The sequence below is a fragment of the Melitaea cinxia genome, chromosome 10 (assembly GCF_905220565.1).
Source record: "Melitaea cinxia chromosome 10, ilMelCinx1.1, whole genome shotgun sequence".
In the NCBI taxonomy this organism is placed as follows: Eukaryota; Metazoa; Arthropoda; class Insecta; order Lepidoptera; family Nymphalidae; genus Melitaea; species Melitaea cinxia.
The window spans coordinates 227,459-239,754 of NC_059403.1; the positions used below are offsets into that span (position 1 = coordinate 227,459).

Genomic DNA, 12,296 nt, shown 5'->3' on the forward strand with positions numbered 1-12,296 from the left:
ATCTGGGTCGCACCTGCATTGCGTCGACCCTAGCTCGGCTCGCTAAACATCATCGATGACTCGCCATTTCAGAATTTCAATTAGGAAACATCGCCAAAAGTCGGAAAAGCGGACGAAGATTTAGGTCGGATCTGCAGTGCGTCGTCGCGGTGAGGCTTCTGCGGCGGCCGCTCTGTGTGCACTTGACTCGGTTTTAAATTCCCGACCCAAATGTGTAAACATGCCTAAGCCGCTTGTTCCGAGTATTTCTCGAGGATCTGTATATGTATGTGGTAGCGATCTTTTTCATTTTAATAGTTGTACGTGTGTTTTTTTTTCCATTAAGTATGAGTTTATTTAAGTCAGTAAATCTGACATTCGAAAACCAAATAAACTTTCAAATTTAATTGCTAGTTAACTAAAACGTTAGCTAACGTAGCTAAGCTAACGGAAAACGTTTAAAAATAACTTTACCCGTCGAATTATTAATTGACGAAATTCTGTTTTGATATTCAGAAAAGAGGAGTCTTTTGTAGTCGATTCGTGATCGATGAAGCGGTCATGACGAATAATTGGGCTACAAGTTACAGCATTATAACTAGTCCATAGATCATGCGAGTCAATAATAATCAGTAGTGGCAATATGAGAGCGTCACGGTCGTTTATTTGCGTACGGCGGTCGGCGGCGAGCGCGGCGAGGGAGCGCGGAGGTCGAATCAATTGCATCTAACGTTATCGCCTTTCGCATGAACCCGTATCTGATATATTGTATTTAAACATGATTTTTTAATAAAATATATGCGTGTTGTTTGTAAGTTTTATTGATATATTTCCATGTGTGAGTATAATAAATGTATATGTTCTCGGAATACGAGAACAAATAATTTGTTACTTAAAAATGATATAAACTATACCTATAAAAGGGCGTTTGTTTTTAATTTAATAAAACAACGCAATAATATTTCGAACACAATTAAACAAAGTTCAACTACGTTCTGAATGTAATCTATATCTATAATCTATAATCTATATCTATAATCTATAACCTATAATAATATATATAAAAGCGAAAGGTCACTCACTCATCACGGAATCTCCGAAACTATAACACCTACAAACTTGAAATTTGGCAGGTAGGTTCCTTATAAGACGTAAGCATCCGCTAAGAACGGATTTTACGAAACTCGCCCCCTAAGGGGGTAAAACGGGGAGGTGGAAGTTTGTATGAAAGTCCTATGTTTTTGAAGTAAGAGACTTGAAATTTAAAATGTAAGCTCTATAGATGGTGAGAAGGTGTCCAAATAACATATCTTTAGAAATCAACCCCCTTTTGGGGTTAAAACGGGGAATGGTAGGTTGACTCCCTCATTACAAAATCTTCGAAACTATAACAGCTACAAACTTGAAATTTGGCAAGTAGGTTCCTTATAGGGCGTAAATATTCGCTAAGAGTTGATTTTATGAAACTCGACCCTTAAAGGGCTAAAACGGGGGTTGGAAGTTTGTATGAAAGTCCTATGTTTTTGAAGTAAGAGACTTTAAATTTAAAATGTATGCTCTATAGACGGTACAAAGGTGACCAAATAATGTATCTATAGAAATCAACTCTCTTTTGGAGTTAAAACGGTGGATGGTAGGTTGACTCACTCATCACGAAACCTCCGAAACTATAACAGCTACAAACTTGAAATTTGACAGGTAGCTTCCTTATGGGTTGTAAACATCCGCTAAGAACTAATTTTACAAAAATCGACCCTTAAGGGGATAAAACGGGGGTCGGAAGTTTGAATGAAAGTCTTATGTTTTTGAAGTAAGAGACTTGAAATTTAAAATATATGCTCTATAGATGGTGAGGAGGTGTCCAAATAATGCATCGTAATCTATATATATAAAAGAGAAAGGTCAGTGACTCACTCATCACGAGAACTCAAAAACCGCTGGATGGTCTATCCATCCAGGTTGGACAAAGATAAAGTTTGGCAGGGATGTAGATTATAGTTAGCAGACGTCCGCTAAGAACGGATTTTACGATATTCCATCGCTAAGAGGGTTTAATTAGGGTTGATAGGTAGATATATGAAACATATACAGCCTGAAAATAAAACCAAAAATGTGGTGTATGAGGTGAGATGTGGTGAGAGGTTTTATAAAAATTACTATTAAATTATACTAAACTGTGCCTTTTAAAAAGTTACTCAGTTTGATAAGCATTTCAAGTGACTGAAATAAAAAAATAATTTGCGTTAAACATCTTAATAGTAATACATATCTTCATAACCACGAGGACGTAATCGCGGGCAACAGTTAGTGTATTATAAGTCCCCAAAAGTGTATGTGATCGATTCGCTCAAAATTTACTGAACGGATTTTCATGCGGTTTTAACATTGTAGAGAGGACTCCACCATTGGCAAGAGGAAGGTTTACGGAACGGCTAAGCCGATTTTGATGAGAGTTTCACTGGAAGTTTGCCGGCAAAACTTTGTGACACACTAATTTCAACGCGGGCGAAGCCGCGGGCACAGCTAGTAAACTATATGTGCGACGCGGTTTCAGCCACGTCAATTTAAGAAAAAAGAGGTACTGAAATGTTATAGAGCTTATAGCCTTTATCGATAAATGAACTATCTAACATTGAAAATAATTTTCAAATCGGATCTGTAGTTCCTGAGATTAGCGCGTTCAAAAAACAAACACTTCAGTTTTACAGTATTAGTATAGAATTATAGATATATATACCATTCAAGACAAATGTATTACAAGACATCGGGAAACAGAACATGGTTTACATCTCACAGAGATTACTCGAAACAAAGATCAAACGTATAATAAGCGATGTTCGCGCCACTATCGTTATCGGAACGAACCCATCTCGCGTGCAAATTGCATTAGAATGGGAGCACCGCGTCGCCGGGCTACCTACTGCTATGCTATAATGTTACCAGTACACGTGTTCAAAAACCTGTGACACATGGCGCTCGTACACATTACATAACACAATTTGTTGATAACAATTTTAAAACTGACTTTTGACTGTTTCATTGTGTAGAAGGTACATAATACGAAAACTGTGTTTGTTGACTTGGCAACCGCAATATTTCCTCATATTCTAGAAGATTATATCGGCAACCAGTTTTAATGAATGTGCAAGTTAGTAAAAGGGAAGGGTGATCCTGTCTAAATTATTTACATTAGTCTTGAAAGTCCGATAACCATTGGTACTGTATTCCTATATTTTATGCACATTATGTGTGACTTTTTTTACTGATAATCACCAAAATAATGTAACAAATCTAATCACAATATCAACTTGCCTATAAACTTGCGTATCGTCATAACTCTAATTAAGGTAAAGCACAGCCAAAAATCCTGCTTAGAATCTGGATTAGCCTGACTGAGGAATTACCTTAACTTTACAGAAGATCATATGATCATGTGTTCCTATGGTGAGTAAGGTGACCTGAGCTTCTAGGGGGGGATTAGGGGTAGGGTCGGCAACGCGTTTGCAATGCTTCTATTAGTGGAAGTATTATAGCTACGTAATCGCTTACCATCATAGCTTGTTTGCCGACCTAGTTGTATATTAAAAAAAAAACTCTTAATTTGGAAAACGTCTATTTTTATGTTATAATTAATAATAATCCCCGCAAGTTTATTAAGTTGTAAAAAAAGTGTAGCACATTTAGTATTAGATGCTTTATCACTAATAATATTACTATCTGCGATATCATAAGTTAGGTATAATTTGATGTCGCTGACATCAATCGTCGCCGGGGGTAAAGGGAAGTAAGTGTATTAACGTTAAACAAAATCTATTTAGCTTTGAGCCACGCTGGCGAGCTGCCGTGATCCGCGACGCCACGAAATGGGTCACTTGGCTGCACCATTAGCGCGAACACAGAGCGAGTGCTCATAGAGATTGTGTTCTAGTGAAATAAACTGAAGCCGTCATCGCTGGCAGATCAAGCGACTCAATTGTAAACTCTAAATGATAATGGAATGTTTGAAAGAAAATATTTGATGTGTTATTCTTAGCTATGAAGCTATCTATACTAATATTATGAAGCTAAAGAGTTTGTTTGTTTATTTGTTTGTTTGAACGCGCTAATCTAAGAAACTACTGGTCCGATTTGAAAAATTCTTTCAGTGTTAGATAGTTCATTTATCGAGTAAGGCTATTATAGGCTATTTTTTTTCAAATTAACGCGTGTGAAACCGCGAGGTACAGCTAGTAGAGATATATATTTATTGGAGGTATCCGTTATCAATTTTTAAACGGGTACTTATGTAAATAAACATTGGTAGAAAAGTTACAAGTTTCACATTTTTTCGTGACTCGATCAATTACCGTATTCGTCGTGTGAAAATGGAAAGTCAACGCTAGTATGTTATTTAAAACTGTTACTACTACAACTGTGTCAAATATAAACGATGACCGGAGACGCGCGTACCTTCGACGTGTGAGTGAAAGGCATGACGACCATTTTAGGTAAAGCTATATAGCACTGACCTTTTTTATTTGGACTCGAAAATTTCTACATAGATGAATAAGTTTTTCCCGGGTATTGTGCTGAGATATTAAGGAGCTCGTTATAATGTGGATCAGCGGCACTCTCGAAGCCTCCGGCCTCGGGCTTTCAGATCTTTTCATCTGTCGTCCACTTTGTGCGGGTTCAGAGTTCTTTTAATTGAACCGAATGTCGTTTTATTCGTTATTCTCAACGAGTTTGTTCGTGACATAATTCCAAAAGGTCAGTCGTGATGTGTAGCTACTCCATCTTCTACATTTGCTTATTTCAGCGCTAAAGCAATTCTGTATTTAATAGGTTTGTCAGAATATTTCTTTCTACTTCCTCCTAATTTGAAAGATGGATTTTATCAAAAACTAGCTGACTCGGCAAACGTTTGCCGCTAAACGCTATTTAAAAATAGGGGTTGGTGGTAGGAGAGTGAAAATTTAAGGTTGTATGTATTTTTCAACGCCAAATCATAATAGAAATAATTAATAATTTATCTAAAAATTAAAAAAAAAATATTTGGGGTGGACTACCCTTAACATTTAAGGGGATGAAAAATAGATGTTGTTCGATTCTCAGACCTACCCAATATGCACACAAAATTTCATGAGAATCGATCAAGCCGTTTCGGAGGAGTTTAAGTACAAACACCGCGACACGAGAATTTTATATATTAGATATATTTCATATAATTGTAAATGGTGTCTGTTTATACAAAAGTACTAAATTTTTTTTTTAAATAATAGTCTTAACGAGGCATTTGTCTTTTGTACCGCTGCAACTTACACTAGTTCCTGTAATGAAAAATGTCTTATTAGATAATTCATCCCACTCATATTAACAAGTAAATATCATCATTATCATCATTACAGCCTATACAGTCCACTGCTGGACCCAGGCCTCCACAAGTTCACGCCAAAAACAACGTGAACTCATGTGTTTTGCCCATAGTCACCACGCTGGGCAGGCGGGTTGGTGACCGCAGGGCTGGCTTTGTCGCACCGAAGACGCTGCTGCTCGTCTTCGGCCTGTGTAAATATCAACAATAATGATACTTTGTCAATGACAGATAGATAGTGCATCTAACAGTACTATTGAGGATTCTTGTTCTAAGCCTGAGATCCTGTCATTAATGTTTCCAATTTATTTTATAAAAAGATAGAATTCCGACGTAAACTCTATACGAATTTCGTAAGAAATCGATCCCGTAAGCAAAATTAGAGATAAATAGATTATTGAATTCGAATATCTGTCTTTCGTATTCGATACGACTGACTTAAGTACTTAACGGGTCGTTCAGTTGTTTCCGTGGACAGTTTATTACTTTAAAGACTTAAAACTGATACACAAATGATTTATTTAAACCCTTTTGTTAAAATAATCGCTAAAGATATTAATGACGTCGCTGAGTAACAAGCGTGAATTTTTTTTAATAATTGATATAATTATTATACGTGAAGCAAAAACTTTGTTGTAACCCTTTTTACGAAGATTGCGCGGATGGAGGAGTATGAAATTCCGCACACTTATAATTTATAGAGAGAAGGAACGCAGATTGCAATTTTTTAAAGTATACATAAAAAATACATTAAATCAATAAAAAAATCCTTACACACACTACCATGTATTTGACACACACATGCATATATTTACTCCTTTGTTTATTGTTATAAAACTGTGTATAGTCTTTGACAACCTTAATAATGTTCAAACTTATAACTTAAATTAAGGTGATCGTTAATATTTACAAATGATTGGCAGGTGAATTTAAACTTATATTCATTTTTCTAAACATGTTGAATAGTCAGTTACGTATTGAGATGGTGAAAATTAATTTATTTTTAAACATAAAGCTCTCTTTCTTATAAAGCGAAGTCAACATCAACGGTCATCCTAATGTCGACACTGACTCACCCCAGCGAATACATGATAGGCGACTTTCGACTTTGTACATCATGAGATTGAAATGAAAATGGCTTGCAATAATATGCGCTCAGCTGAAGTGGCCACCGGTTGACGCTACTTGTGCGGCGAGATATGGATTCTTGTAATCATTAGTCAGTGAAGTCGTAACTCGCAAATAACGGTGTCCAACGTCGTCCCTTTGTTATCACTCTGTGTTATTCAAGATGAAAGTGTTCTTTAAAATGATCCCTTGTTGAGTTGATTAACATTTTAATAATAATAGAGAATAATAATAGAATATCATTAGGCAATAGAAATCATCCCTATAATTAAGTTAAGTAAAATGAATAACTCGAAAGTTTAACAACCGTTCAAACATTCAAAACCAAATAAGTTGATTATAAAAGATCGTAAATAGAGAAATAGTCGCAACAAAAAAGGTTTTAAAAAATTTAGAGAAGTGGAAAAAGTGTCTGAAACTCATTAATAGCTTATATTCAAAAATATCTCGAAATCTCAGTGGCGCGTGACTCAGAAAGAACCGGTATATTTCTTTAAAAGTCTCTTTGAGACAGTAGTAACTTGGTTTACAAACTCGTTTAAAATAAATATTATTGTATGGTACATGTACATGTGTTTATACAAATGTGAAACAATTAATGATTTGGTTATTATGTAAACTAATTCGAGTGGAATTCCGATGTTTGCTTTTAACGGTAATTATATTCTAATTCGTGAGATGACGATTCGAATGTGCTTTTGAAGCCTATTTGAATTAAGCTAATGATTTTAATGGTTATAAAATTTATCGTTCCTGTCTCGTGAAGCTATGTATAGAGTAATCTCATATATCTCATATAATAAAGTTAGATCCTTTGTATAAATCAATAGCGCCGCTACTTCAAGGTTGTAGTATTTTGTTTGCAACGGTATGGGTAAAGACTCAGATTAAAGATAAAATTTGCGATGTGATGCGTACCTATTTTCAGTTTTTTCGCAGCAAATCCAGTTATTCATTACAAAAACTTCTTATATTCAGAAGTTTGTATCAGTGAATACAATTTAGATACGGATTAGTAAATTTGCTTAATTATGTATGTCCCGTATGGTCTAGTGGCTAGGATACCTGGCTTTCACCCAGGAGGCTCGGGTTCGATTCCCGGTACGGGAAAATATCTTTTTCTTTTATGATTTCATTCGTACAAAAGTTTTTTTTTAATGTAGTAAAGTTATTTAACTTGTAAACCAGTGTCGTGCTTTATAATTATGTTAATGTGTTTCCGGCGCGACGGCGCGCTTACAAATTACGTTAACTGGAGACGGCGGTGGTAGCGCTGAAGCTCCGTTAATATTATGTTGTTTGAATATTATAATAAGTCGTATCAAATTAACTATTTCATTCAAACTATTATACGGACCGAATACACAATGAAAAAAATCTTAAAGCAGCCGTGGATATAAAGCAATTTAAGGTATTACAATAAATAATATTTTTAGTATTATTTATTTATTTATTTACTCTTTATTGTACACCACAATATGCAAATACAAAATAATAATATTACAGACAACTTAAGAATGTGTAATACAAGAGACGTTCTTATGGCTAGTTAGCCATTTCTTCCAGACGACCCGAAATATGATTGAGTAGTATTTATTTGAAGATCGGGCAGGTGGTGCAGTTATATTATAATAAACTTACATACAAATATCCACACACACATTAATACTTACAAGCAATACGTATATATATTAGAATAATATAATAAACTAATAAATATAACAACAGTATCTCATAGCACTTACAATTAATTTCGCCATAAAAATTAAAAAAAAATATTAATTAAAATAAATAAATAAATTTAATTGGTTAATATCATTAAAAATTGCATTGAAAATATTTAATTTATTGAAAAAACGAGGAGGTTTCATTCCTCTATTTTTTGACGTTTGGGACCTCAGAACTTTCTACCTTTTTCTTTCTGGGTAGACCAATTTAGATTATATATTTTTTGTAATCAAAGTTGGTGCTTGTCATGCGGTCCTATTTAAATTTAATGGAGATTTGACAAGTACTTCTTGTATTATCTCTAATAATGCGTATTTACATGATTATTTTTTCGTTATATTACCGACGTAATAGAATAATAATAATAATAGTGGTTTTTTTCCGTTTGCGAGCAAACAATTGTCAAAGTCAATCAATTCTTTAATAACCCGTCTGAGGCGAGGGTTGCAGTTTTCCCCTTACATCCCTTTGTTTGTTTTAATGTTTAGTAAGTATCTAAACCCTTTGTGTATCTTTCTAGAATATCTACTAATATATGAATATTATAATTATAGTTGTGACGTAAGATCTGCTGCCATTTTAGATCTTAGGAACTAAGGAAGTTAGGACTTGCATTTCTAGTTTGAATTATTATGTATTGAAGCAGTTTGTGTACTATTTACTGTTGTAATATGTAAGAAATTGAGAACAGGATGTCTGTGTATGCGATACTCGTTGACCTTTTCAATTTCCATTTATGATTATGAAAGAAATGTAATCGTTACCGCAATGTTTGTAAAGAGAATCTTGCTTTAAGCAAACCGCTGGCCATATTGGGTCTAAACTAGAGAATCCCAAGGTAAATGTGGTACCAAGGAGTGCCCTTAAAATTTTCACTCAAGTATTCTAAAACATCAATAAATTTGTATATGGAAGACAAGCTTTTGTCTGCGACTTTATTACCTACCATGGATATTTTGATGTTATCCCATATGTTAGCTATCTCAGATAAATTGTGCATTCTGGAATAAAAAGTAACCTTTATCGTACTTTAACACACAGTCACTGGTATTACATATATTCCATCTCTTGCTCTGAAAATAACAAAAACAAACCTGTCCCTGTTCTGCATTTTTCAGTATAAGTAAGCCTTGTATATGGTAGACTAATCTCTGTGCCAAATTCCATTCAGATCATTTTATCCGCGAAGGCTTGATTAAGCAAAAAACATCTATTCATCCAAACTTTAGTATTTATTACTTATTTCTTTTAGTTTGAATATTTGAATAAGCAATTGGCGCAATTGTTTAACGGAAACGCTTGCAAATCCGTGAACTAGATGGTAAAACGGATAATGATGGGTGCACACGTACGCTCGGCAGACGGTTCCTGATTCCGTCCCCTTCCTCTCATTTTCCGCTCATGTTCGCATCTCGATTATTCCATCCGCAAGTGGTTTTATTGAGCGAGTCCCGTTAACGTCTACCTCCGATGTCGCGCTCGCAGACACCGTGTGTGTCGCCTCTACCCGCCTCCTACTGAGTGCCTAGTGCGAGTTTTATTCACAGAAACATGAGAGAAACGCGTTTATAGTGAAGATTATTTTGCATGGGAATTTAAACAGTGCAGCCTAGACGATAAAGAATAGTATACGATACAATCGATACAGAGTCATCTAGCGGCAAACGCGAGAACTAGGTTGAAATGCCGAATTTCCCATACAAAATGAAGTTAAAATTTACGCCCGCTATTGCGAGACGGATTAAACAAAACTCGCACTAGACACTCTGTTATACTGCGATCAATGACTTTGGACTTTTTCTGATAGCTATATTTTTACTGCAAACATTAAAGGGACTTCCCACAAAAAAGTGGTTTGGATGCTCAATGACTACTTATTCTATATTATATATACTATTTATCGATTATTAGGAAAGTAGATAGTATGCAAGAGACTTATCTTCGTTTATGACTTGTATGATTGTGTGATGAGTAGATTTTTCTGATTAAGAGGTCATTTGCTGTTTAGGAGGTATATTACTTGGCTGGTTGAATTTTGTTTTTATTTTCATAGTAAATTGATTCACAAAGACGTATATATTATTTAATTTCGTCCAATTGCATGTAAATGTAATTTAATTGAACAACATATTGAACTTGATACTTGAATCTTTAGTGATTTTTGAACGGTGCGGATTGTACTTTTACAACATTATTGAGTATATCACACCAGACTAATACAGTCCACTGCTGGACATAGGTCTCCACAAGCTCGCGCCAAAAATGGCGTGAACACATGTGTGTTGCCCATATCACCACGCTGGGCAGGCGGGTCGGTGACCGTAGGGCTGGCTTTGTCGTACCGAAGACGCTGCTGCCCGTCTTCGAGCTGTGTATTTCAAAGCCAGCAGTTGGATGGTTATCCCGCCATCGGACGGCTTTTTATGTTCCAAGGTAGTGGAACTGTGTTATCCCTTAGTTGTCTCTGACGACACCATACTTGAGTATAAGTTATGAAAAAATTTAAGTCTCCAAAGATGTCAGGAAACCAAATGAAAAGCGGCTCTCGAGGCGAGGGTCTATCGATAATGCTAATAGTAACTAGACGAGCGACCTTGAACCCGCTGCCCACTCGTCAGCGGCCGGCTGTGAAAGTGAAACCGCGTTATTATCTCAATGCTCAAGTGACCTCACTCGGCATCGAAAACACAATGAGCTTGTGTTGAAAATAATTTGTTTTGTTTGATTTATTGTTGTTTAGTTGTTGTTGTCGCCGTTTTGTCGAGCGCGGCAGCTGCGACCGCCACTTCTTCAAGGACTCTCGACCTACCCTTTTTATTTCTCCGTACAAATATACGTATGACTACATTGATTAAATTATAGAATTTCTTATACGACTAAGTCGGCAAACAAGCGTGCGGCTCACCTGATGGTAATTATCGTATCTTATAGACACCTGTACTACCAGAAGCATTGTAAGCGCGTTGCTGACCCTACCCCCAATCCTCCCAGGAGCTTTAGTCACCTTACACAGGAACACAACACTGTAAGGTCGAGGTCGGGCTACTCCAGATTTTGAGCAGGATATTTCCTACCTAATTGAAGTGAAGTATTTTTGAACTTAGATTAAAACAGCTAATATAAACAGCGTGAGTTGTTTGCGGACGAGGTCATTTGGTATACTCGTAATTCGACGACTTATTATTCAATAACGTTATAAACTTTTTTGCAACATTTTAAAATAACGGAAAAACTTCGGTACACAATTTTAAAGGTTATTGCTTTGATATCTCGACTTTTGTTTTTCTATACGTGCCTTCATAAACAGGCTTTGAAGTATAAAAATCGTTTTTAAAAACCATTGTGAAATGAGTCGGAGGCTGACACAAATAAATAATATCAACCGCTTTATCATTAGTTTACAATACCTACAGTACCCTCATTAGTTCGAGTACCTTGTTTGTGGTAATGCACCAGATATAGAAGAGTGGAAAACACGTCCACCGAGTGGGTTGACGATGACTCAGACCGGTGTGAATGTTAATATCTTTGTGCGCTTCCTTGATTGCTTTCTTATCTCATACATTCATATACCTATACATATTTAATGCAAGGCCGTTTACATTTCAATTAATATTATATTTAACTAGCGACCCGCCCCGGCTTCGCACGAGTGCAATGCCTTTACCAAATATACTACAGAATGTCTTTATTTATAGTGTGAAGCTAGCTTATAGCATGGTTATTAACATAATAACAACAACATTCATGTATGCGTCGTTAGATTACACGTTGTTACAGAGTGCATTGAAGAAATAAAGGTTCACTGCTCGTTCCCCGTAGGTGATAGCGTGATAATATGTAGCCTATATGTTGACTCGACTTCTTAATAATATTCATGCCAAATTTGAAGTAAATCCATTCAGTACTTTTTGAGTTTATCCCGGACATACCTGCAGACAAACAGACAAAAATTCTAAAAACTATATTTTGGGCTTCGGTTTCGATTGTAGATCACACCCCAAGTATTCTTTAAAAAAAATATTGTACAGTTTTGACTTTCCTATCATTTTATTATATGTATAGATTAGCTACCTACTTATGAAATAGACACACTAAATTTGATAAA

At 35.6% G+C, this 12,296-nt stretch overlaps 1 protein-coding gene and 1 non-coding gene across 2 annotated transcripts in view; both read left to right on the top strand.

Moving 5' to 3' along the window:
- The window catches only part of LOC123657175 (prominin-like protein), a 66,894-nt gene that overhangs the window by 11,875 nt on the left and 42,723 nt on the right, over positions 1 to 12,296 (top strand). The window lies entirely within an intron of this gene.
- Positions 7,499 to 7,570, top strand: Trnae-uuc. The gene has a single exon. It is a non-coding gene; the product is annotated as a tRNA-Glu (tRNA).